Source organism: Schistocerca gregaria, chromosome 3, assembly GCF_023897955.1.
Source record: "Schistocerca gregaria isolate iqSchGreg1 chromosome 3, iqSchGreg1.2, whole genome shotgun sequence".
NCBI classification, from domain to species: Eukaryota; Metazoa; Arthropoda; class Insecta; order Orthoptera; family Acrididae; genus Schistocerca; species Schistocerca gregaria.
The window spans coordinates 950,040,870-950,065,045 of record NC_064922.1 but is presented as its reverse complement, the minus strand read 5'-3'; the positions used below and the strand labels follow the sequence as shown (position 1 = coordinate 950,065,045).

The window sequence follows — 24,176 nt, the reverse complement described above, 5'->3', positions numbered from 1 at the left end:
CCGAAGTCTAACATCGACAAATAAATATGTAAATAACTTTATTTAGTAAAACGATGAGTCACAATATGATAGAATACGAGGGTAATGTAACGATCAATCGTCAGATGTGCTTTCGACATTACAAGTTGCGGGATGATATTTTCCATGGAGACACGGAAAACATAAAATGAAACGGCATCTACTATAACGAATGAATGCATACACAAGGGATCTTCACAGTTTAAATAATGTCTCTTCCTTCTGACAATTTGGATGAAAATCATGCCTAATGCAACATCATCTTAAATATCGGTGCCGAAAATATGGCGATATACGAATCACTGTATTTTAATAATATTTTTACGATAAGCAATTTCTCGTCGACCAGATTGAAACCTTCCCGTCTCCTCTATACCTTTTTTGTTAATGATAACCTTCCTTTTTAGAATAACCTATGTAACCTTCCCTTAGGATTTCTATCTCTTGCTTAATAATAACCAATGAAATCTTCCCTTTGAAATTTATTCTCTTTCTCAATCTTCGCATACAAATTTAATTGCTGCTTATTAAAAGTGATTTTGTGATTATTTCGACGAAACATAGAATGTGTCGTCGTCGTGGCCCTCAGTCTTTACGTGCAATAACCCAAAACTGTTCCTTACCTTTTTTACTGTTACTGGATCGCCATCTGACTGCTACATCGAACTGCGACATGAATATACTCTGTTTTACTATACTCTATTAGCTGCTGGTGGGCTGTCATAATAAGTGGCTGTATTTCTTACCAAAGCTGACGTTATTCCTTAATAGCAAAGCTGACGTTATTCTTTAATTAATTTGACTGAAGTTACATAATTAATAGTTACACTTTTTCTTGACAACAATAAAACTTTTGGAAAGTTTTATGTTGATGGTTTTTGGGATGGATTACAATCAGTAATGCAACATTGCTGGCAAAAATTAATTATATTCTAAAAACGCTTCAAATATTTACTGTTGGTAATGAAATGATTTTACAAACCTTCAAATGGGACTTACTTTTTACAATAATCTTACAACTAGCATTGCGCAAACATACCTTCAGCAGTCTTGAGTTTCACAAAGAAAATAATTCAATAATATTAGTTCCTCTTATGATAATAGTTAGCTGATGTCTCTGTACATATATTTATAATCTCTTGTGAATCATAGCTAGTGGTTGGCAGGCACACCGCTCCACTCAACCTCTCGCTTCAGACCTGCTACCGACTCACTTCACATCTCGCTTACTACTGACTTCCTACGAACGCTTAAGTGCGGTCTCTCCTGCCAACAATGCCTTCTGGTGCAGACAAGCCATGCTACCATTACAAAATGTATCAATGCGGGTTCTTTCCCGCTCTTTTCTTAAAATATATCCCTACGCGGTCTCTCCCTGCCTTTTCAAAATTATATCAATTTGCGGTCTCTCTTGTCAACAATACTTTGGTGCAGACATCCCCTGCTACCACAGTTATTTCCAACATGACAAATATTAATTATTCCTACTTAATCCTATTAATAAAACATAAACATCTTTCATAAATTGTGATTTGACAATAGACAATAGAAATATACACGTCTTCCAAGATCTGAACAACTGTAAAGCCGCTTGATAACTTTTTTTAACTTGCCTATAGAAATAAAAGTCACGTAATTTTTGTTGTAATAATGAAATCCGCGCGGGATTAGCCGAGCGGTCTGGGCACTGCAGTCATGGACCGTGCGGCTGGTCCCGGGAGAGGTTCGAGTCCTCCCTCGGGCATGGGTGTGTGAGTTTGTCCTTAGGATAATTTAGGTTAAGTAGTGTCTAAGCGTAGGGACTAATGACCTTAGCAGTCAAATCCCATAAGATTTAACATACATTCGAACATTTTGAACAGTAATGAAAATTAGTAAACAGTTAAATGTCATTAGAAATTCAATAAAAATTCATAAAAATACGAGTGCACTTGTCATTTCATCAAACCGTATTTTACGGACTATAGAACGCACATTTTCCTTCGAAAAATTGCCTCCAAAATTCACGTGGTACACTCGAAATTAATATAAACGTGTGCAGTGTTTGTTGTAAAATTCCAGCCAATCTTAAAAATATCCATGTATTGGATGCCGCGGGAAACGTATCTCTATGTGGCAGCCTTGACTTCGACTGGCAGCAGCAGTGCACCGAAGCGAGGCGTGAGTAGCGGGGATTCGCAAGCTTGCAAAACATATCCCTCCCGCCCCACGGTGACAAACTCAGAACACTGCCTAGCCTATGATGCGTCACTGCAGTCTACGGTGCCAGTAAACTTGAACAGAAAATGGCTTGTGTTATCGCTAACAGTACAATATTTTTGTTAGTGGCTAGTTTCGCCATGGGAAAAAATGTAAGGTATTCATATGATGCGAGCTATAAACTGAAAGTAACAGTATATTCGCAAGAATACCGAAACAGAGCAGCTGAGCGGCATTTTGGGGCTCCACCAACAGAAAAAAAAATTCGCGGCTTGCGGGATAGTAAAGAAGAACTGAAAAAAATGAAGGAAAATAAATGTGCAAATAGAGGACTGAATGAATAGTGGCCAAAACTTGAAGACGACCTATTGAAATGGGTTCAAGGACACCGTCGAAATGGCACTGGAATTAACACAAACATGAATCAAATACACTCTCGTAAGCCAGCGCTACTGTGGAACTTAAGAGACATTAAGGGTAGAGTTGGGTGGTGCTACAGGTTTATGAAGCGTCATGGTCTAAGCATGCGAACAGGAACAAAAATATCTTAGAACATGCCACAAGAGTACGAAGACAAAATAGCAAGTATGATAAGGAGGAAGAAGAAAAAGAAGGAAATGAAGATGAAGATGAAAGAGATGAAGAAAGTTGAGGTGACGATTTTATAAAATAAGTTTGGCTTAGCTATCTAATAATAACAATGGTAAAAACGTTATTTTTTTTAAAGATTGCTTAAAAATAGGTTGAGTCTTATAGTCCCTAGAGTATTACACTCCGCAAAATACGGTATTGTCTTTCAAATGTGATATGTATGAAGTAACATGAGTATGGCTGAAAATAAGCGGTACTCGATCCGCCGGTTACGGAGCTTGAAGGCTACCCACATGACCGCCCCCATCTCGTGCTCAGGGTTGGAGCGCGCCCGTGCATCATTGACGAGTAAAACTTCTCTTGTCGTTTCCTGGAAGACGTCTAAGTAGTACGCTTTACTACCTGCACATTATATTGTCCTTAGCAGAAGTGTAGAAAGTCGGAAGTAATTCCGTGATCCGAACGTATTGGCCTCCCCTTGTAAGTAGAATTTTTTTCGTCGTCTTTAAGCGTTCGCTTACGGTCTTCCAACGTCGTTACTTCGCTGTACATAATAGCATCGTCATCATAGAAATTAGTAATGCTGTTGATACTATCTGATAACAACATCATGTACCTCATTACGCTTCTCTCGGTACAACTGATGGTACTTTTGCCTCTGAATGGCATCCGCCTTTCAGTATAGCGGACTGGTTTTTGTTAGTCGAAAATATTCATATAGCTTGTCACGTATTTACGAAGATACTCCGTAGGATGTTATCCTATTCTATAGTCGACGATATTGCACAGTATCGAACACCTTTTGACTCTCCAGAGTATAGGCAGTGTACTAAGGTTCTTTAAGTATATTGATGCACTTAAGTGTTGACTGTTCTGAGGCATTTTACTGTGTGCGGTGGTTTCAGTTAGACATGATAGCTTTTTATTTTATATATTCACGCACAGTACAAACATAACCGTACAATCTGATGTACATTGTTTTATGTTACCTATAGACGATCAGTTTATCGAAACTGTTAATAGATAAAAGTTTATTTCGTCATCCTCTCTAGGAGGTTCTTAAATAAGAGTTTCTTCAAATAATTTATGAGCTGCATCCGTCGACTATTCTTGCTGCTGCTGTTCATCTTCTATTTCTTCGTACCACGAACAGCGTATCCCTCTAGTTGCGCTAACATTTCAAAAAATCGTAATTTGAAAACTATCAGAGATTGAGAATGGTGGTTACTTCTAAAACGTTTAGCAGCTCTCAGAGTTATATTTTCTTTGCCCTTTCTTGCAGACTTGATGTGGAGTGCATCAACAGACGACAGAAGAGGGGAAGGTGCGATGTGTGACCTGGTATGCAGAATGCAAATCCGTGACAACGGCAGTGGGCAGTGTGGCAGGGCAGCCACAGCAAAAACAACAAAAAGTGTAAAGAGACAGGCACTGTTAAACGCCTTCTTCGAAGTGGAGTCCTCCTGTGCCTCAAGAACGCCTTTCCCAGAAGTCAATTCGCTGTGTATCACGCGAATTACAGGAAGCAACTCTGCCGTCCGTAAAGTGTTACACAAACGGTTACGCCTTTACGCGTAGAAAGTGGAAATGGTCCAAGGTGCGCAGCCAAAGTGTCACCCTGTGCGGTATGTATTCACGAGTTCCGTGCTGGGCACCCCAGATGCTGACCATGACTGCCTGAAAAAGTGCCTGCCTCCCATGTTGCAACGCACCGCAATTCTTGACAAACGAGCAGCCACATCACACACACTTGTTCACTTCTAAATTAGCTTTCCCATGGACACTTGCATCTATTTCTATACACACCTGAAGATAGGCCTGAGTGCTTGAAACCTGACAGTGTAAAGACTTCACTCAACAGATAACTCTGCAACTACAGAGGATGCTTCAATCGTGAAGATGTGTAATAGAGATGTATCTTAGTGTTTCATGAAAGGCAGTTTTTGTTGTAGATTGTCCGTGGCTATTAACATCGCAGAAAACAAGTAAATATAGTGGTGTAGATTTTCAGAAGGAAGTCGACATACAGTAGAGTGCTTTCTATACGTTTCTACAAACTACCCAGTCGAAAAAGAAACTACAACGAACTAAACGCAGAAGAACATCCAATAGTTAACATGTATACTTTGTCTCATAGAGGCCTTTGTGCTTAACGAAAGCGTTGTGTTTAAAAACTCATCAAATATGTTATTGTGCTTCCATTTTACGTGGGAAGAAACTATGTTGTTGTGTATAGTTTTGTTTAAACTATAGAATATTATTTCTTATATTATGAATATAGTTAAATGTCTGAAATTTTTTTGTCTTATACGTATACATAATGTAGCATTATCGTAGATATATTTTGTGTCAGAATAAGTGAACGGGAGAATTTCTTCGAAGAAAGTATTCGGTGTGAAAGTGCCGACAGTTCGTCAGAGAGATTAAACAACAATTACTTGTGCTTGGGAACTTTGTTACAAATGTTATTGTGCGCCAGGAAAGTAGTGAAGTGGCCCGTTTGTGCAGCGCTAAGCCGTTAACCGGTACAGCCCTGCCAAGTACAAAGCGTGCTGTGCAAACTAATTTTTACCAACCGTCGCCGATGACTGTCTACAGCATCTCTCTGTGAGAGACCTCTCCATGGAGAGGTGACAGAACTCAGCGTTTACCATCGTTCGCTGCCCAAAAGATGCTGACCATAAGCTCCAAAACGACTTCGATAAAATAATGTGTACGCAGAAGGACGACACACACAGCAGACAATCAGCGTCACCACACAATCAGAACTGACCACGTCAGACGCTACCGAGTAAGGTGAGGGAGGGGGCCTGTCTCTGATTATAAGGTCACTTCTCAGTTTAATCTCAGTCGTTAATAACGCTATCCCAGTGCCTGAAGGTGCACGCTATAAGCCCTGTATTGCGAGTGCACTATCGTAGCTTGTCAACACAGCCGGAGCCGACGCCTCGAAGATTGCTGCGGCTCCCAGTAGCGGCGCTTTCAACATCGCCGCCAATGAGGAACTTGCAGGCCGCCGGACAATGAAGACCGCCAGGAGAGTGTTGTTAGCGGCGGCCGCCTAGACACGAGCTTTGCGGTCGAGATTACTTCCGCGTCCCTGGTTGTCCGAGTTGTTGATAGCGCTGCAGGCAGGCACCCGGTGCACTTAAGACGCACTCCTGTGTCGGCATCTGCTTACAACTAGCCGCGTGCGCCACAAGTTGTCAACGGTGCAGCGCTTGTACCGCACAGGGTGAGTGAATTGTATGTGATATAATTAAATTTTCCTCGAGACATTTGAGTTTCGTCTTTATCTGCAACAATGCTGGAAGCTGAAGCAATGAATTAAAATTTGTGCTATGGCTGCGACTTGAACCCAGTTCTCCTATCTCACAAGGCAGCTATGTCAACCATTACACGACCACAACATCATGGCTACCATAGCAGAAAGGACTACCCTACTGCAACGGCCTCCCTAACACAAATTTGCATCTCCAGCTTATTTTGCCCTTCTTAGATCGTCACTATCGCCTAGGCTCTTCGGTATTGGAATAGCACCTCGGCGTTGGTCATAATGGGGAAATCCTGTCTGAACCTTCGGAGTAGGTGATCTAATAAACAAGGTGACCTAGGTTAAAGCCCCAGCTTTGACACAAATTTTAGTTCATTTCTTCAGCTCCCACCATTTATTTAAAATGCACTTTCGTCAACTAATCTTTTGCTTGCTCGTCCAGATCCCTACGGCGGCAAATCCTTCAGCCACCTTCCATCTCATTTATCGTTAGCAGCGAGGAAGTAACATTTGCCGCCTCGGAACATTTCGGTTACAGACTCGCATCTTAACAGTGATATCCCAGCGGGCTAGCACTAGCGAGGCAGCGGTCGGCAGTTACATATCCAGCAGCCTCTTGTAAGCGTGTGTGACGCTTATTACCTACACTAGGATGCAACGCGGTGCCTATGATCTGACCGCTGCCCGACATGTCAAAAGTGCAAGCATCGGACACGTCATCACCCGCAGAGCACAAACAAAGATCTTTCACAGACCATAGTACGACGCTAATGGATGATGGACGAAAGGCCTACTCCACGTCGTGTTCCCTCATAATACGACCAGTCCTGTGAGAAATACTACCTCAGTGAAACAAAACGTCTGTCGACTTAGGCATTACGTCGTCATTGTCATCAGTCACCCGGTGCGCAGCGATCATTTATCCCAACTGTTCCTTCAAAATTTTGATCTTTTCAACTCTATAAATGTCGCCGGTTGCCAAACACGTAATCTTCTGTATTTGCGTAAGTTAGCTGAACACTGGATTCTCCGAGAGATGATCATCTACATCGACATCTACATCTTCGTGTACGTTACGTGTGTTGCATACCAATCCGGCGTTACCTCATAGCAATCTGTTTCTTCACGATGTGTTGAGTCTCTTACTACGTTCCCCAAAAAACCGGTAGCGAACTGTCTAGAAATTGTGTGACGATACATAAAGGGCCAGGTAATATTTATATTTTACATGGTTACCCTCCTGTCTTCCTACTCCTTCGAATAACCCATTTGGAGGGTGCAATGAATCAACTTTGGCTACTATTCATTCTATCAGATTTCCGTACTTACCAAATTTCCTTCATCCTTTTGGAGTGTTGTCTGTCTTCTTGAATCCACTTTTGTCTAGTTGTTTTCTTGCCCTCCTGAAATTGTGCCTTTTGAACTGCCTTTCTGAAATGTGTTCTGTCTTCTATTGTGTCTATTGTAATTCCAGCGTCTTCCATGTCCTTTTCAGTCTCTATGAACCATGCGGGACTGGATTTGTAGCTACTCAGTTATGTGAATATCCGCTTGGTTAGTCTGTTGTTATCCACTCTGAATATATGTCCAAAAAACTGTACTCTTCCGCATTACATCCTCCTATCTGTTACTTCAAAATAAACAATTTTTACAGTTACATCGAAATTTTCAATGTTTAATTCAGGATTTTCTCGAAAATTGTTGGTTTGTCCCTTGAAACAGAGGGATGTTGTTGTAAAAATAAAGGAATCAATAGAAATTTCTTTTATAGCGCTAGAAAACGCAGTTTCCTCAACAATGAGATAGCACAAACAAACAAAAACTCAAAATGGTGATACGTCAAACATTGCTACAATACTTCGTCGAACTTGTATAAAACAGATTCTGTTACTCATAAACAATTTTTGCAGTTATGATTAATAACAGGAAACTCATATACACATATAATGCAAGGCTGTAAAATACACAGTGGACTAACAGTAAATTACCTGCAGTTCTAATTATGTACAAAACAAACCGACAAAAGGTCGCCGCTTCCCAGTTTCTCTCTTACATATTCATTCATGTTTCCTTCCCTACCAATGCTACCAATACTAGTGGTAAACGTACCATTTTCTACGTCATTTACGAAAACCAGCGGACAGTAGTTCGTGTTGAGTGCAACTGTAAATAAATTTCCTGCACACCTTTGTGTGATTGGTCTGTTCTCTATTGTAGTCGCCTCGTCTGTTTTACAGCGCGGCAGGGAAAAGGATGTCTTCCTTTTCTCTGTAATCCTTCTAAACTAAAGAGACGAATTTCGCGAGGTTTCTCGTTAAAGCCGATTTTTAGGGTAAGTAATCCTGCTGGCGTTTTCTAGGATCCGTTGTGGCCATAGTATCCTTAGCTGCTTTATAAATCTTGAGGGTATTTTTGTTCTGTCGTTGCAACTACAAAAATGCGTGATTTATTCACCAGACGCGTTTCGCTTTGACTTAAAGCATCATCAGTGATCTGTAATTAAGTTATTTACATTTTAATTTGCTTTCACATCGAAGAACAACGATGTGCTAGCAGACATGATTTCCCGATGTAAGCCAGAAACCAGCCGGAAAATCACCGTAAGTGCAAATGAACCTACTCTTGACGAACTGTGTTTCGATCTAAAAGCAAATCAAAATGTAATTAACTTAATTACAGACCACTGACGATGCTTTACCTCAATAAATCGAAAGGCTTCTAGTGAAAAAAAATCACGCATTTTTGTAACTGCAACCACAGAACAAAAATACCCTCAAGAATCAAATATTATATCTGTATGAGTCAGTTAAAGTGTCTGAAACTTTACGACTTCAGTCCCATTAAACTGTTGTGGAGAAGGTTTTCGGGAGTTGTTAGGAGCAGCTCGGAGGCGGTGTATGAACTTGCTCAATGAAAGCACCGATGACCGCTGGTAAAATTTGGTTTCAATTGACCACACGGCCGGTTTCCTGTCTTACAGCCGCATCTTTAGGCGCAACAAATATTATTGCGTTAATCCATCACAGATGACCCCAAGTATATAAAATACTTGGTGTATGAACTATTAGTAGTGTACCTGCCATGTCAGTCCATAAAGTTTCTTGACTACATTAATAAAAAAGTGGAGCAAAATTAAGACGACGGTTTTAATGCTTCATATGTTCAATGTGGTGTGCCCCTCCAGTTGAGTACAACCGCTTCAGACTGACAGAAGTGTCCTTCTTCGGCGTAGTGTTCTACGTGGACATCACACTGCCTTGCATGGAGGCTACGCCGTCTGCGCGTTGGCCCTTCACGTGAATCTCTGCGCTTTGTTCGCATTGGTGACTTCAGGCGTCGTCATCCGTGCTGATTGTTGCCAGAACACAACTCTACTCACTTCCTGTCTCAATCAAGTAGCGGCTCGTATTCACGCCTCCTTCTTATTTTTTCGGAGTGAAGGTGTAGGAGACAAATTTTGCACATGCTTTTCTCTCCTTCAGAACGTAGCGAAGAATATCTTAAACACCTGATTTATACGTGTCACTCCGTTGCAGTTTGTAACACAACACTGCCAGCTCACAACAGGCTGGCGGAATGCACATGTGTCGTTTGCAGTCGTCTGTTCTAGCCGTTTCCATATTTACTGCGCTAACAACGCTTATTCGCAAACAACGAAATCAGTCTCTGAACTTTTTGGTCCGGCTGTTGTCGTATCACGCGATGTTTCTCATAATAATCTAACTGCTACATGGTATTAATTATTGACTTTGGAGTAGTGATAAGTTTACCCCTGTCTCGCGGTCCCAATGTATCCATTGCTTAAAGCAATTTTACCTGTCTAACAGTGCAAATAATTAATCTGTGTCCGACAACCAACTTTTCCGAGTAAATACGCGGATAACAGCACTGCATAAATCGTCCAGCGCGTCACACAGCGCAAAGTGAGAGAGAATCCTCGCCTTGGCGAGCAACGGCACTCCCAGGTATGGACAAACGAAATACTTCAACACGGTACTGTGGCGCGTAGATTTCTGTATGTACTAGGGCTGCTAACATTTACCTTCAAATAAACAAAATATTAAATACGCAAGTTTAATATTTTAGACATAGCTGCACAACAGCAACGGTTTCACGTAATAAAATTATAAACAGACGACCAGTTGCAATGGATAAGGAAATTCTTTACTTAGGTTTCGACAAATATAAATTTGTCCTCTTCAGAAGCTAACCTAAGGGCAATGAACATCGTGGCTTACATTCAGAAAAGTATGAAACTATTAAGCCAAGGATCAATTTTAAGACAAATTAGAGAACTTTTGCGGTACAGAATTGTAATAACGAGGACAGGTACTTACGATTATACATTAATAAGGACTAATGTACCATCGCCGTTTTTACAATTGTCGGCATAGATTCGTGTGTAAAAAATTAAAATATAGCCCTAGAATTAGGGTTTGTCACGTTAATAGGAAGTAGCTCATGGACCTTGGAGAGCTCACAGCCGACTGAGCGCAATCGGCGAGCGTAGTTACTCTGAAACCAGGGCAGGTGGCGCTCGTGCCGAGAAACATGTGCCAATTGGCGTACATAGGCTGTCTATGCCACTAGCCGTAAGTTTCTCGGCGTAAGGGCCACCTGCCTTTTTTTAATGTATAACTACATTATTTGTACCAATGCTCCCAAACTGTTATAACGGGAGTGTTAATTTCCTTCCAATTTTTTATTGTTACTTTACCTAAGGACGTTATTAATACTGATAATGTACACGTAATTTACACGTAGCCTTTGTACGCCAAGTCCTTTCAAAACTTCTACATTGCCAACATTTACATCGTCGAGACTTATACCAACTGTCCTTATCTCTTTATAAACAGGCATTCTCTGACGCCTGTAATAACGTCTACGTGCTCGTGGCATCCTGTGCTGTTGCCCGTGCGGCTGCCTCAGAGCGCTGCTCGTGGCTTGCTTCATTCGCTCTGAGGCAGCCGCACGGGCAACAGCACAGGATGCCACGAGCACGTAGACGTTATTACAGGCGTCAGAGAATGCCTGTTTATAAAGAGATAAGGACAGTTGGTATAAGTCTCGACAATGTAAATGTTGGCAATGTAGAAGTTTTGAAAGGACCTGTTACCTTTGTTGGCTGCACTCTGTACCGCAAAAGTTCTCTAATTTGTCTTAAAATTTATCCTTGGCTTAATAGTTTCATACTTTTCTGAATGTAAGCCACGATGTTCATTGCCCTTAGGTTAGCTTCTGAAGAAGACAAATTTATATTTGTCGAAACCTAAGTAAAGAATTTCCTTGTTCATTGCAGCTGGTCGTCTGTTTATAATTTTATTATACGGAAGTTTATTTATTTTCAATGTGATAAGCAAAGGTTTTAGTAGTTTTGTGTTTTCAGTTTACATTCGTAGTGGTTCCTGTCTAGTGTAACCCAATGTTCGCGATTCAACATCCTTTATTGTATAATTATATGACAGCGGAACAAACACTGGTAGCAGTTACTTCTGTAAAATATCTGGGAGTATGCGTGCGGAACGATTTGAAGTGGAATGATCATATAATACTAATTGTAGGTAAGGCAGGTGCCAGGTTGAGATTCATTGAGAGAGTCCTTAGAAAATCTAGTCCACCAGTGGCTTACAAAACACTCGTTCGACCTATACTCGAGTATTGCTCATCAGTGTGGGATCCCTACCAGGTCGGGTTGACGGAGGAGATAGAGAAGATCCAAAGAAGAGCGGCGCATTTCGTCACAGGGTTATTTGGTAACTGTGATAGCGTTACGGAGATGTTTATAAACTCAAGTGGCAGACTCTGCAAGAGAGGCGCTCAGCGTCGCGGTGTAGCTTGCTGTCCAGGTTTCGAGAGGGTGCGTTTCTGGCTGAGGTATCGAATATATTGCTTCCCCGTACTTATACCTCCCGAGGAGATCACGAATGTAAAATCAGAGAGATTCGAGCGCGCACGGACGCTTTCAGTTCTTCCCGAGAACAGGAAAGGGAGGTAATGACGGTGGCACGTAAAGTGCCCTCCGCCACACACCGTTGGGTGGCATGCGGAGTGTAAATGTAGATGTAGATTTGAAGCCAGCTCCAATTCAGCGGTATCCCTTGTGAACACAGTGACGTCTGCAGAACACACTTCCGGTCCCGAAGTGACTTCCAGCGCCGGGCTTCGCGACAAGTCCACAGAGCGCGCTGGCGGGCAGCCGCACTGCCTGGTGGCAGCCGGGGCCGCCTCTTGCGCATGCGCCGTCGCCCGCGGCGGTCCGCGCCTGCGCACACACGGCCGCCCGGGGCCCGCAGTGACACGAATCCGCGGAAAGCGGGCGCGGCCGGCAGCTCTGATCCCGATATTGATTCCCTGACAGTTTTACTTTCTAAATGGCTCGCGGGGGTCCTACTTTTCACGTAATACCGGACCCGGCGCCCAATTAATTGTGCCGGCCGAGGTTTCGCCCTTGTATCGCCCTCTCTCTCTGGCGCGGTGGAAAAGGCGCGCACGCTTTCTAATATGCACACAATAAGGCGGTGTTTGGCGTTATTGGATTTTGGCGGTGAGCGGCGGCGAGGCCCGCCGAGTTTCGAGGCTGGGGCGGCTACGCCGTTTGCGACAGAGGCCGGCCGTGGGCGGCGCGGGTCACCTCACACAGCACCAGCCTGACGGGCCGACATTCCTCTGCAGACACACGACCGCGTGTACGGGAACAGTTGTTGCGTGCTGGATGGTGACATTCTGATGTGTCCTCCGTGGTCGTGGTAATCCGTCATTCCGTCTGTTGCGGCATTTCGGATCGCCTTAGACGCTAGTGTATTGCGACATTTCTGGAGACTGAAAATCTCCTCTGAACGAGTCAACTTGGTTTTTAAAAAACAGTCGTATGAAACCTTGATCACTAACTTCGTCCAAGACACACATGAGACCCAAGAAGGGAAATTACAGACCCATTTCGCTAACGACGATTTGCAGTAGCATTTTCGAATATATACCGGAGTTAGAACATTAAGGCTTTTGTTGTTGTGGTCTTCGTCCTGAGACTGGTTTGATGCAGCTCTCCATGCTACTCTACCCTGTGCAATCTTCTTCATCTCCCAGTACCTACTGCAACCTACACCATTCTGAATCTGCTTAGTGTAGTCATCTCTTGGTCTCCCTCTACGATTTTTACCCTCCACGCTGCCCTCCTATACTAAATTCGTGATCCCTTGATGCCTCATAACACCGATCCCTTCTTCTAGTCAAGCTGTGCAACAAACTCGTCCCCAATTCTATTCAATACCTCCTCATTAGTTATGTGATCTACCCATCTAATCTTCAGCATTCTTCTGTAGCACCACATTTCGAAAGCTTCTATTCTCTTCTTGCCTAAACTATTTATCGTCCACGTTTCACTTCCATACATGGCTACACTTCATACAAATACTTTCAGAAACGACTTCCTGACACTTAAGTCTATACTCGACGTTAACAAATTTCTCTTCTTCAGAAACGCTTTCCTTGCCATTGCCAGTCTACATTTTATATCCTCTCTACTTCGATCATCAACACTTATTTCTCTCCCCGAATAGCAAAACTCCTTTACTACTTTTTCTCATTTCCTAATCTAATTCCTTCAGCATTCGACTACATTCCATTATCCTCTTTTCACTTTTGTTGATGTTCATCGCATATCCTCCTTTCAAGACACTGTCCATTCCGTTCAACTGCTCTACCAAGTCGTTTGCTGTCTCTGACAGAATTACAATGCCATCGGCAAACCTCAAACATTTTATAGGTTCCCCACCGATTTTAATTCGTAAGCCGAATTTTTTCTTTTGTTTGCTTTTCTTCTTGCTCAATATACAGATTAAATAATACCCAGGATGGGCTACAACCCTGTCTCACTCCCTTCCCAACCACTGCTTCCACTTCATGCCGCTCGTCTGTTATAACGGCGATCTGGTTTCTGTACAAATTGTAAATAGCCTATCACAAAATGGCTCTGAGTACTATGGGACTTAACATCTGAGGTCATCAGTCCCCTAGAACTTAGAACTACTTAAACCTAACTAACCTAAGGACATCACACAACACCCAGCCATCACGAGGCAGAGAAAATCCCTGACCCCGCCGGGAATCGAACGCGGGAACCCGGGCGTGGGAAGCGAGAACGCTACCTCACAACCACGAGATGCGGAAATAGCCCATCGCTCCCTGTATTTTACCCCTGCCACCTTCAGAATTTGAAAGAGAGTACTCCAGTCAACATTGTCAAAAGCTTTCTCTAAGTCTACAAATGCTAGAAACGTAGGTTTGCCTTTCCTTAATCTAGCTTCTAAGATAAGTCGTAGGGTCAGTATTGCCTCACGATTTCCAACATTTCTACGGAATCCAAACTGATCTTCCCCGATGTCGGCTTCTAACTGACAGTTCCGTAATTTTCACATCTGTCAACACCTTCTTTCTTTGGGATTGGAATTGTTATATTATTCTTGATGTATGAGGGTATTCAGCCTCTCTAATACATGTTGCTCAACAGATCGTAGAGTTTTGTCAATGCTGGCTCTCCCAAGGCTATCAGTAGTTCTAATGGAATGTTGTCTACTCCCGGGTCCTTGTCTCGACTTAGATCTTTCAGTGCTCTGTCAAACTCTTCACGCAGTATCGTATCTGTCATTTCATCTTCATCTGCACCCTCTTCCATTTCCATAATTTTGTCGTCAAGAACATCGCCCTTGTATAGACCCTCTATATACTCCCTCCGTCTTTCTACTTTCCCTTCTTTGCTGAGAACTGGATTTCCATCTGGGCTCTTCATATTCATGCAAGTGGTTCTCTCATCTCCAAAGGTCTCTTTAATTTTCCTGTAGGCAGTACCTATCTTACCCCTAGTGAGATAAGCCTCTACATCCTTACATTTGTCCTCTAGCCATCCCTCCTTAGCCATTTTGCACTTCGTGTCGATCTCATTTTTTAGACGTTTGTACTCCTTTTTTACCTGTTTCATTTACTGCATTTTTGTATTTTCTCCTTTAAACAATTAAATTCCATAAATTAAGGCTATCTCGAAAAAAATTATTTATTGACAAATAGCCAACACGGCTTTATAAAATATCGCTCTTGTGAAATACAACTAGCGCTCTACTCTCGCGAAGCAATGAGCCGTATTTCCAAAGAGCGTCAAATCAATTCCATATTTTTAGTTTTCCAGACGGCTTTTGACATCGTACTTCACAAGCGACTTCTCATGAAATTGCGTGGCTATGGACCATCGGCTCAGTTACGTGACTGTATTCGTGATTTCCTGTCAGAAAGTTCATAGTTGGAGAGAACTGACGGCAGATGGTCGACTAAAATATCTGGTGTTCCCCAAGTAAGTGTTAGATAGGCCTTCTGCTATTCCTGATCCACATATCGATTTAGCAGACAATCTGAGTAGCACTTTTCGATAATTTGCAGATGATCGTGTTGAGAACCGCCTCTCAAAGTCATCAGATGATCGAAAGAAATTGCAAAACGCTTTAGATAAGATATTTGCATCCTGTTAAAGCTGGCAGTTGGCTCTAAATGTTCAGAACGTGTAAAGCCATCCACAGGAGTGCGAAAAGGAATCCGATAAATTACAGTTACACGTCAAATCAGACAAATCTAAAGGCTGTAAATTCAATACTTAGGAATCACACATAGTGTTGTGAGTAAAGAAAATCATAGACTTCGATTCATTGGCACAACAGTGTGGAAATGCGGCCAGTCTACTAAAGAGACTGCCTACATTACGCTCGTTCGTGCTCTTCCGGAGTATGGCAGTGCAGTGTGCGATCCGCATCAGACAGGATGGACGGAGGGCAGCGACAAAGTTCAGAGGGAGACAGCTCATTTTGTACAATAGGGAAGAGAGCGCTATGGATGCGAAACATGAACTGGGGTGTTAATCATTAAGACAGTGGCGTTTTTCATTGCAACGGGATGTTCTCGTGAAATTTCAGTCGTCAATCCTTTTCCTCAGAGTGTGAAAATATTTTATTGGCGCCCACCTACACAGGGAGAATTGATCATCAGAATATAAAATAAGAGAAATCAAAGCTCGCACAGAGACATTTAAGTTTTCGTTTCTACCGCGCGCTGTTCGAGAGTGGAACAGTTGAGAAATATCTTGAAGCTGGTCCGATGAACCCCCCGCCTGGCACTTAATTGAGAACTGCAGGATAATCATGCAAATGTCTATGTACGAGGTGTGGACGCTGCAGACGCCCAGATTGGTGCCCCGTTCCTTGACATCCCGTAGGTTTCCACACTGACGTCTGACGAACAGAACAAGAGTGTAGGGAATATCCGACCAGCTCTGCGACTAGGATGAACATTTTCTGGCAAACAGAACACACCGCGTTATTCTCGACGGAAGTAAATCTTCGGGCGTAAAAACATCTTGGGGCGTATGCAGTGGTGTGTTATAGCACCATTACTTTTCAGTATGTACGACGGTTGTTCAAAAGGGTCGACGATTGTCATTTTTTGCAAATAACTTCACACTTTCGTCTACATTAATGTTATCTCGTTAGAAACAGTCCTAGTTAGATATTATACACTTATGCCATTGCTTCTTCCAATCTCCGACACTCTTCTGCAACTTGACCTTTGGGGTAGCACTTAGCTGCTTGGCTCCTCTGGCGATGCGCTTTTAATCTCGTCTATGCTTGTTAAAACGACAGTCCTTTGACACTCTTTATTTTTTGAAACAGTAAAAACTCTCACGGGGCCATTTTTGGCGAATATGGAGCCTGACGCATCATTGTACTTTTGTTTTTCGTCAAACATTCACGAACAAACAGAGAAACATCCGAAACGATTTCATGGCATGAATCAGTTGATATGTCAACATAATAAACAACTTCTGTGATTGTGATTTGGCGATCATTCACAACTACTCCTTTGACTTTTCCACATTTCCATTGGCCGTTGACGTCCTGGGGAGTCCAGGACGTTGCTCGTCTCCGACGTCTTCGTGGCCGTCTTGGAAACGCTCGTACCACTCGTAAACCCTTCTTTTGCTCATAGCAGAGGTTATAGTAGCAATGTTCAAAATTTTTTAAAGTTTAACATTTTATTCCATTTTTACAGCAAAACAGCAAACAAATGTAGCCTTCTTGACAACTGGCGGCAGACTGAACATCCAACATGGTTACCAGCGCACAGATACGTTTTAGGCATTTTTAGCAACACAACTACGGAAAAGCGTGGGAATCGTACTAATACAACCCGCTCAACTACGTAATTACCGATACTTTCTCAAAATGCCTGGTATGTATACACAGTGTGACTATAATTGAAGTTAAATTTTCAAAACGCTGTAGGAATAACACCACTGCTCAGAATGACGACAAAGTGCAACGGTATATTATCGGAGAAGGGGGAAAACGTGTGATAGAACAAAAGTAACATTGTGAAAACTGATCAATAGTTGGCACCGTATGTGTCATAATACGTAAATGAAAACACCTTTTCTTTGCCGGCCGCGGTGGTCTCGCGGTTCTAGGCGCGCAGTGCGGAACCGTGCGACTGCTACGGTCGGAGGTTCGAATCCTGCCGCGGGCACCGATGTGTTTGATGTCCTTAGGTTAGTTAGGTTTAAGTAGTTCTAAGTTCTAGGCGAGTGGTGACCACTTCAGTTGAGTCTCAATGGAGAATGCAGGATGGCACCTCTGCTTGTGAGGCTGTATTACAAGAATGATGACTGTACACACGTCGCTCTGCAGAAGCCACGGACACTGAAGGGTTTGAAAAGAAGGCGCTGGTACGATGACGGCCGTGGGTCTGGAGAAAATTATTCGGAAATTCGAAAATACGGGTTCTTTTAGTGTGCAACCTGGTAGATGGAGGAAACGAACTGATTCGACGTCAGTGGAAGCAGTGGCCACAGCAGTGCAGGAGGGGGCGGGTGGTGGTGTGCAGACGTGTGGCGCACGCAGGAATTCCAGAATATAGGACATAACCCGTGAGTACGGTGCGTGAAATACTACGAAACATCCTTCTTTGCTATCCGTTCAAAATTACCCGTGTGCACGAGTTGCTTCCTACTGATCTGTCTGCAACAGAGACCTTTGCTGTAGAACGTCTTGCTCGCATGGAAATGGACAATGGTTAACCATGGAAGATTTTGTGAACAGTCGAAGGCCACTTACATCAGATAGGATATGTCAATACAAAGAGTTGTCGAATATGGGCAACGGAAAAACCATACGCAAATCAATCACTACCACTTCACCCTGAAAAGGTCACTGTCTGGCATGGTTTACGGCAGCGTGTATCATAGGGCCATACTTTTCCGAAGAGACAGGTGTTTTTCGCTCCTGTTACCTGTACCGTCACTGGTAAGCGCTGTGAGTGTCTTTTGCGCCGGCCGGTGTGGCCGAGCGGTTCTAGGCGCATCAGTCTGGAACCGCGCGACCGCTACGGTCGCAGGTTCGAATCCTGCCTCGGGCATGCATGTGTGTGATGTCCTTAGGTTAGCCAGGTTTAAGCAGTTCTAAGCTCTAGGGGACTGATGACCTCAGCTGTTAAGTCCCATAGTGCTCAGAGCCATTTGAACCTTTTTTTTTTTGTCTTTTGCGCAACGACGTCATTCCAGCTCCGAAACAGTGTGGATATGTGGATACGATCTTTCTGTGCAATATGGCGCACATTCGCACATTGCAAAACCACTTAAGCAGTTGCTGAAGTGCCAAAGCGGAAATTCTAGAATGATCAGCCAAAATTGCACTACAGCCTGGCCGTCCCGATCAACCGATCTTGATCGGTGTGACTTCTGGCTGTGGGGCTATCTGGAAGATGTTGTGCTCAGTCTTCCGATTGCAAACTTAGCTGCACTGAAGGCACGCATTGCGCAACACATTCCGAACGTGACCTCGGAAACACTTCGGTCAGTTGTGGAAGATGCTGTTTCTCGAATTCAACTTGTTGCACAATACGGTGGACAGTATATTGAACATGTTTTGTGCCAGTCACACGGAAATTAATAATACGATTTTATTTTATTTGATGTTCTTTCCGCGGTCTTTCGTCTCAGGAAAATTAAAAACCTACCTGATTTGTGCTTTTTATGCGATTTTTCTCCTGAGGACAATTAAAAACCGTTGTTATTGATGCTTTTAATGTGGTTTCTCTCCTCAGACCAGTCAAAAACCGATGTGGCTGGTCCTTTTTATGCGGTTTTTGGCCTCAGTACAGTTAAAAACTGATTTTCCCCATCCGATATTATATGACCTTTCCGTGGTGGATAGGCTTACTTAACTAACAGTATCACACCTGTATACCAATGCACACTGACTAGTACAGTTTGTTTAATTTGAAACGTACATCTTAGGCATTGTTGTTTGATTCATTTGTCATTTGTAGTCGGCCACTATTAAATTATGACGCTTACACCTGTAAGTAGGCTGTTTAGGTTTTTTTATTGGTAACGCCGCCGCCACATAGAGCTCTGTATGAAAAATCACTGGCTGTGCCATGTGCAATCTGTGGCTGGTTGGCATTGTTGTAATACTCGCCATTGTAGTGTTGGGCAGCGGCAGCTGGATGCTAACAGCGCGTAGCGTTGCGCAGTTGGAGGTGAGCCGCCAGCAGTGGTGGACGTGGGGAGAGAGATGGCGGAGTTTTGAAATTTGTAAGAATTGTTGTCATGAACTGCTATATATATTATGACTAGTGAGGTAAATACATTGTTTGTTCTCTATTAAAATCTTTCATTTGCTAACTATGCCTATCAGTAGTTAGTGCCTTCAGTAGTTTGAATCTTTTATTTATCTGGCAGTAGTGGCGCTCGCTGTATTGCAGTAGTTCGAGTAACGAAGATTTTTTAGAGGTAAGTGATTTGTGAAACGTATAGGTTAATGTTAGTCAGGGCCATTCTTTCGTAGGGATTTTTGGAAGTCAGATTGCGTTGCGCCAAAAATATTGTTTCAGTTTAAGCACAGTCGTGTATAAATTTTTCAAAGGGGACGTTTCATATAGACCAGTCTTGTACAATTTTTCAAAGGGGACGTTTCACACCGCCATCTATTTCTACATTTTGTACCTATTTAATTTTCTTCTGCCATGAGTTGTCCCACTTTTATAATATTGCGTTGCAATTGGACGTCATTCTGACCTGTTGTGTTATTTCCACAACGTTTTGAAATTTTAACTTTAATTAGAATCACCCAGTATGTACATGACCCAGTAGCTGACGTCGGAATTTCGGTGAGGATTTTCGCAGACAATGCTGTTGTACACAGAGAAATCGCAACGCTTAAAAAAAAAAAAAAAAAAAAAAAAAAAAAAAAAAAAAAAAAAAAAAAAATGGAAAATGCGGGAAGGCATGCGAAGATCGAAGATTGATGTAGGAGTGGCTATCGATATTGAACATAAACTAATGTAACATAATGTGCATAATTAACCAGAAAGAGCCATTACTGTGCGGTGATACGACTGCATGACGAACAACGGAAGGTTTTCTAAGTCCTTCTTCGTACAAGATAGTTGAAGGACTTCGGCTGTTCAATACAAAACGTGAAGTGAAAAACAATTTCAGCCTCCTATATTTTGCATATTATTTATTTAATCGACCAGTTTCGGGATTTCACTAGGACATCTTCACGCCTCCTGACCAACGAGTAGGAGGAATCTGTCCTCCGCGTGACCAGCGAGTAGGAGAATTCCGACCTCGTGTGCAGTCGAAATAGGGGCCAGCATTAAGTAACTGGTATCCACAGACCTCTGGTTTAAACAACACGATCCCTTCATTCGTCAGTTGAAGGCTTCGTTGTAGGAGCCAGAAGTCTATGAATACCACTCTTTCGACTGCACATGAAGTTGGAATCCTCCTACACACTGGTCTTGGGGGTAGGGGTGTGTGGAGGCGATTGGGGGGGGGGGGGGGGGTGAAGGGCTGAAGATGGCATATTCAAACGCCGAAACTAGTGGGGTACATGAATTACGTCCGAAATAGAAACTGCCGAAGGTGTTTCTAGTTTTACATTTTAGTCACTGGAAGCGGTCTCATCCATAAAACGCTAGGAGTAGCCCATCCACGAGGAAGGTAGTTCGACCAAAATTTGAATATTGCTCGTGAGTCTGTAACCCGTAGCAGACAGGGCTGATAGAGGAAATAGAGAATACCAAAAGAACAGGAGCGCGTTTCGCTACACGTTCATTTAGTAAGCGCAATGCGTCATGGAGTAGCTCAACCAATTCCAGTGGTACACACTGCAACGGAGGCGGTCTCCGTCACGATGTGGTTGACTCTTGATATTCCGAGAGCGTATGTTCCTGAAAGAGCCATCCAATTTATTAATTCCTCCTAATATATGTCGTGAAAAAGACAGTGAAGGTAGAAGTAGAGATTTCCAACTCACATGGAGGCTTACAAACAATCGTTCTTCCCACCAACCATTCCGAACAGAATATGGAAGCGGCAGTAAGACACAAAGTACCCTGCGTCACACACCGTAGGTGGTCTGAGGTGTAGATGTAGATGCACACAGTGAGTGGCCAAAAAGCCGCAGGAAGGGTTGTCTCATTTGAAGACGACACGGCTGGGCGCAGTCTGGCCACAGCGTGTGATCAGATAGGCGGGTCGTGAGCGAGCATTGGCCGACTTTGAACATGGAATGACTATCGGTGTCACACTTACGGACCATACCAGGAGTTGCGCTCTACCAAAACTACGGTTCCGTTACTCAGGAACAGAACAAGAAATGTCAGAAAATGATGAATATGAATCACAGGAAAAAGTAACTTAAGTGGATGCATTTTTTTAGGGAATGATGGAATAGCTAAAGGGAGGGAAAATATGTATCCTACCAGTGTTAGAAGCAGATCTTGTAATTTTATTACGCATTTGCCTGGACCAAAAAATAAGCTCGTGTAAAAAAGACAGAAATAGAAATTCTAAATCTGAGTTTGGATGAAAACATAATAAGCATTATCGCAACATGTACTAATACGAGCATATATATCAATTAAGTTACTGGTATCTTCTCTAGAGAATGGGACGCTAAAGAAACAGATACGACAGAGATGAGAGCTTTCATTCGTTTGTTATATCTGTGTGGATCTTTGAGATGTTGTAGGAAGAGTATATCGAAATTGTGGGATAACTCAAAGGGAAATGGACTTGAATGATGTTATTTATGCATAAGTGAAAACCGATTCAGGTTTCTGTTGAGATGTCAGAGGTTTGATACTATCCGTGATAGAGGCGTTCGCGGAGAGAGAGATTGACAAGTTGGCTGCCATCACAGCCATCAGGGAGGTACTTGAACTATTCACGAACAACTGCCAAAAATATTTTTCACTTAGGGAATATCTTACTGTTGACGAATAGCTTTTGCCATTTAGAGGAAACTGCCCGTTCAGGCAGTATATTCCTAGCAAAGTATGGGTTAAATGTGTTTGCTGTGGTTGATGTAAAAACAGCTTACACTTTGAATTTAGAACCGTACGTTGGTAAGCAAGAAGGGGGACGATGTAACGTCAGTAATTCAGCTGAAGATATTGTTCATCGAATGGTCAAACTGGTTCAAACGTTAGAATATATAAAACTGTGTATAAATATTACATTTATTGTATTTATATTTAATAAAAAAATCATAAAACCAGTCATAAAGACCGTTCAAAGACACCGGTCACCCGCGCGAGTGACGATGTCACGAATTTTCGCACGAGTAACGGAGGGATAAATGACGTAGTAAATGGTGGGAGTGCAGATAGTACAGGTATCAATGGAAGGGAAAGAAACGTAAATGAATGCGTCTCAGAGAAACTAGGAGCCGACGACTTCTCTTTGTTCTGCACATAAGTAGCACCGCACATCGTTCTGTGTTAGTTCACTGCGCATTCTGTTTCGTAACTAAACATAATTGCATATTATAAATAATAAAAACCAGATGATCGCGTAACGTTTGCGCTTATATGTAATCAAAGAAATTATTTTTGATTCAAGTACGATTTACGGGCACAAATATAAGAAAAATGGTTCAAGTGGCTCTGAGTACTATGGGACTTAACATCTGAGGTCATCAGTCCCGTAGAACTTAGAACTACTTAAACCTAACTAACCTAAGGACAACACACACATCCATCCCCGAGGCAGGATTCGAACCTGCGCCTAGAACCGCTCGGCCACACCGGCCGGCAAACACAACAAAATCGATGTAATTATTGTAGAGATTTTTACTCAACAGAACGTTATTCAACATGATCAAAGACATGATGTACTATTATTATTCATAAGTGCGAAAATTGTTTATGAACAAAAGATGCATGTTTTATACAAACTCTATGAAGTATTGAAGCGGTATCTGACACTTTTTTCATTGCTTTCATTTTCTATTCTATTTTTACTGATTTGTTTTCTAGAAAATTGCAATTTCTAACACTATACGATACATCCACATTGTTTTTTTCTTGAGTTTAAATATTTATTATTTCAGTTTGGCAATAAATACTGTTCATTTTTAAGTTTACACAAGAGGGTTACTATGTAGAGCAAAAATTTTCTGAAAGGCTGTGTGTCCATTTAAATATCCTCATTTATTTTCGTAAGTAGGCTGTCTTGGTTCTTATATTGGTAACGCCACCGCCACGTAGCGCTCTGTATGAAAATCAATGGCTGTGGTGTGTGCAGTCTGTGGTTAGTTTGCATTGTTGTTGGCTATTCTAGTGTTGGGCAGCTGGATGTGAACAGCACGTAGCGTTGCACAGTTGGAGGTGAGCCGCCATCAGTGGTCGATGTGGGGAGAGAGATGGCGGAGGTTTGAGAGCGAATGATCTGGACGTATGTCCATCAGAGAGAGTAGATGTGTAAGGCTGGATGTCATGAACTGACATATATATTATGAATTTTGAACGCTATTAAGGTAAATACATTGTATGTTCTCTCACAAAATCTTTCATTTGCTGACTATGCCTATCAGTAGTTAGTGCCTTCAGTAGTTTGAATCTTTTATTTAGCTGGCAGTAGTGGCGCTCGCTGTATTGCAGTAGTTCGAGTAATGGAGATTTTTGTGAGGTAAGTGATTTGTGCAACGTATAGGTTAATGATAGTCAGGGCCATTCTTTTGTAGTGATTATTGAAAGTCAGATTGCGTTG

At 42.4% G+C, this 24,176-nt stretch overlaps 1 long non-coding RNA gene across 1 annotated transcript in view; it reads left to right on the top strand.

Annotated features, from left to right (window-relative positions):
• Positions 1-4,183, top strand: part of LOC126355133 (uncharacterized) — a 40,476-nt gene extending 36,293 nt beyond the window's left edge. The window contains exon 3 of the long non-coding RNA XR_007565463.1: positions 4,091-4,183. This is a non-coding gene — a long non-coding RNA (uncharacterized LOC126355133). The remainder of the gene's footprint in view (positions 1-4,090) is intronic.
• Positions 4,184-24,176: the final 19,993 nt, after the last annotated feature.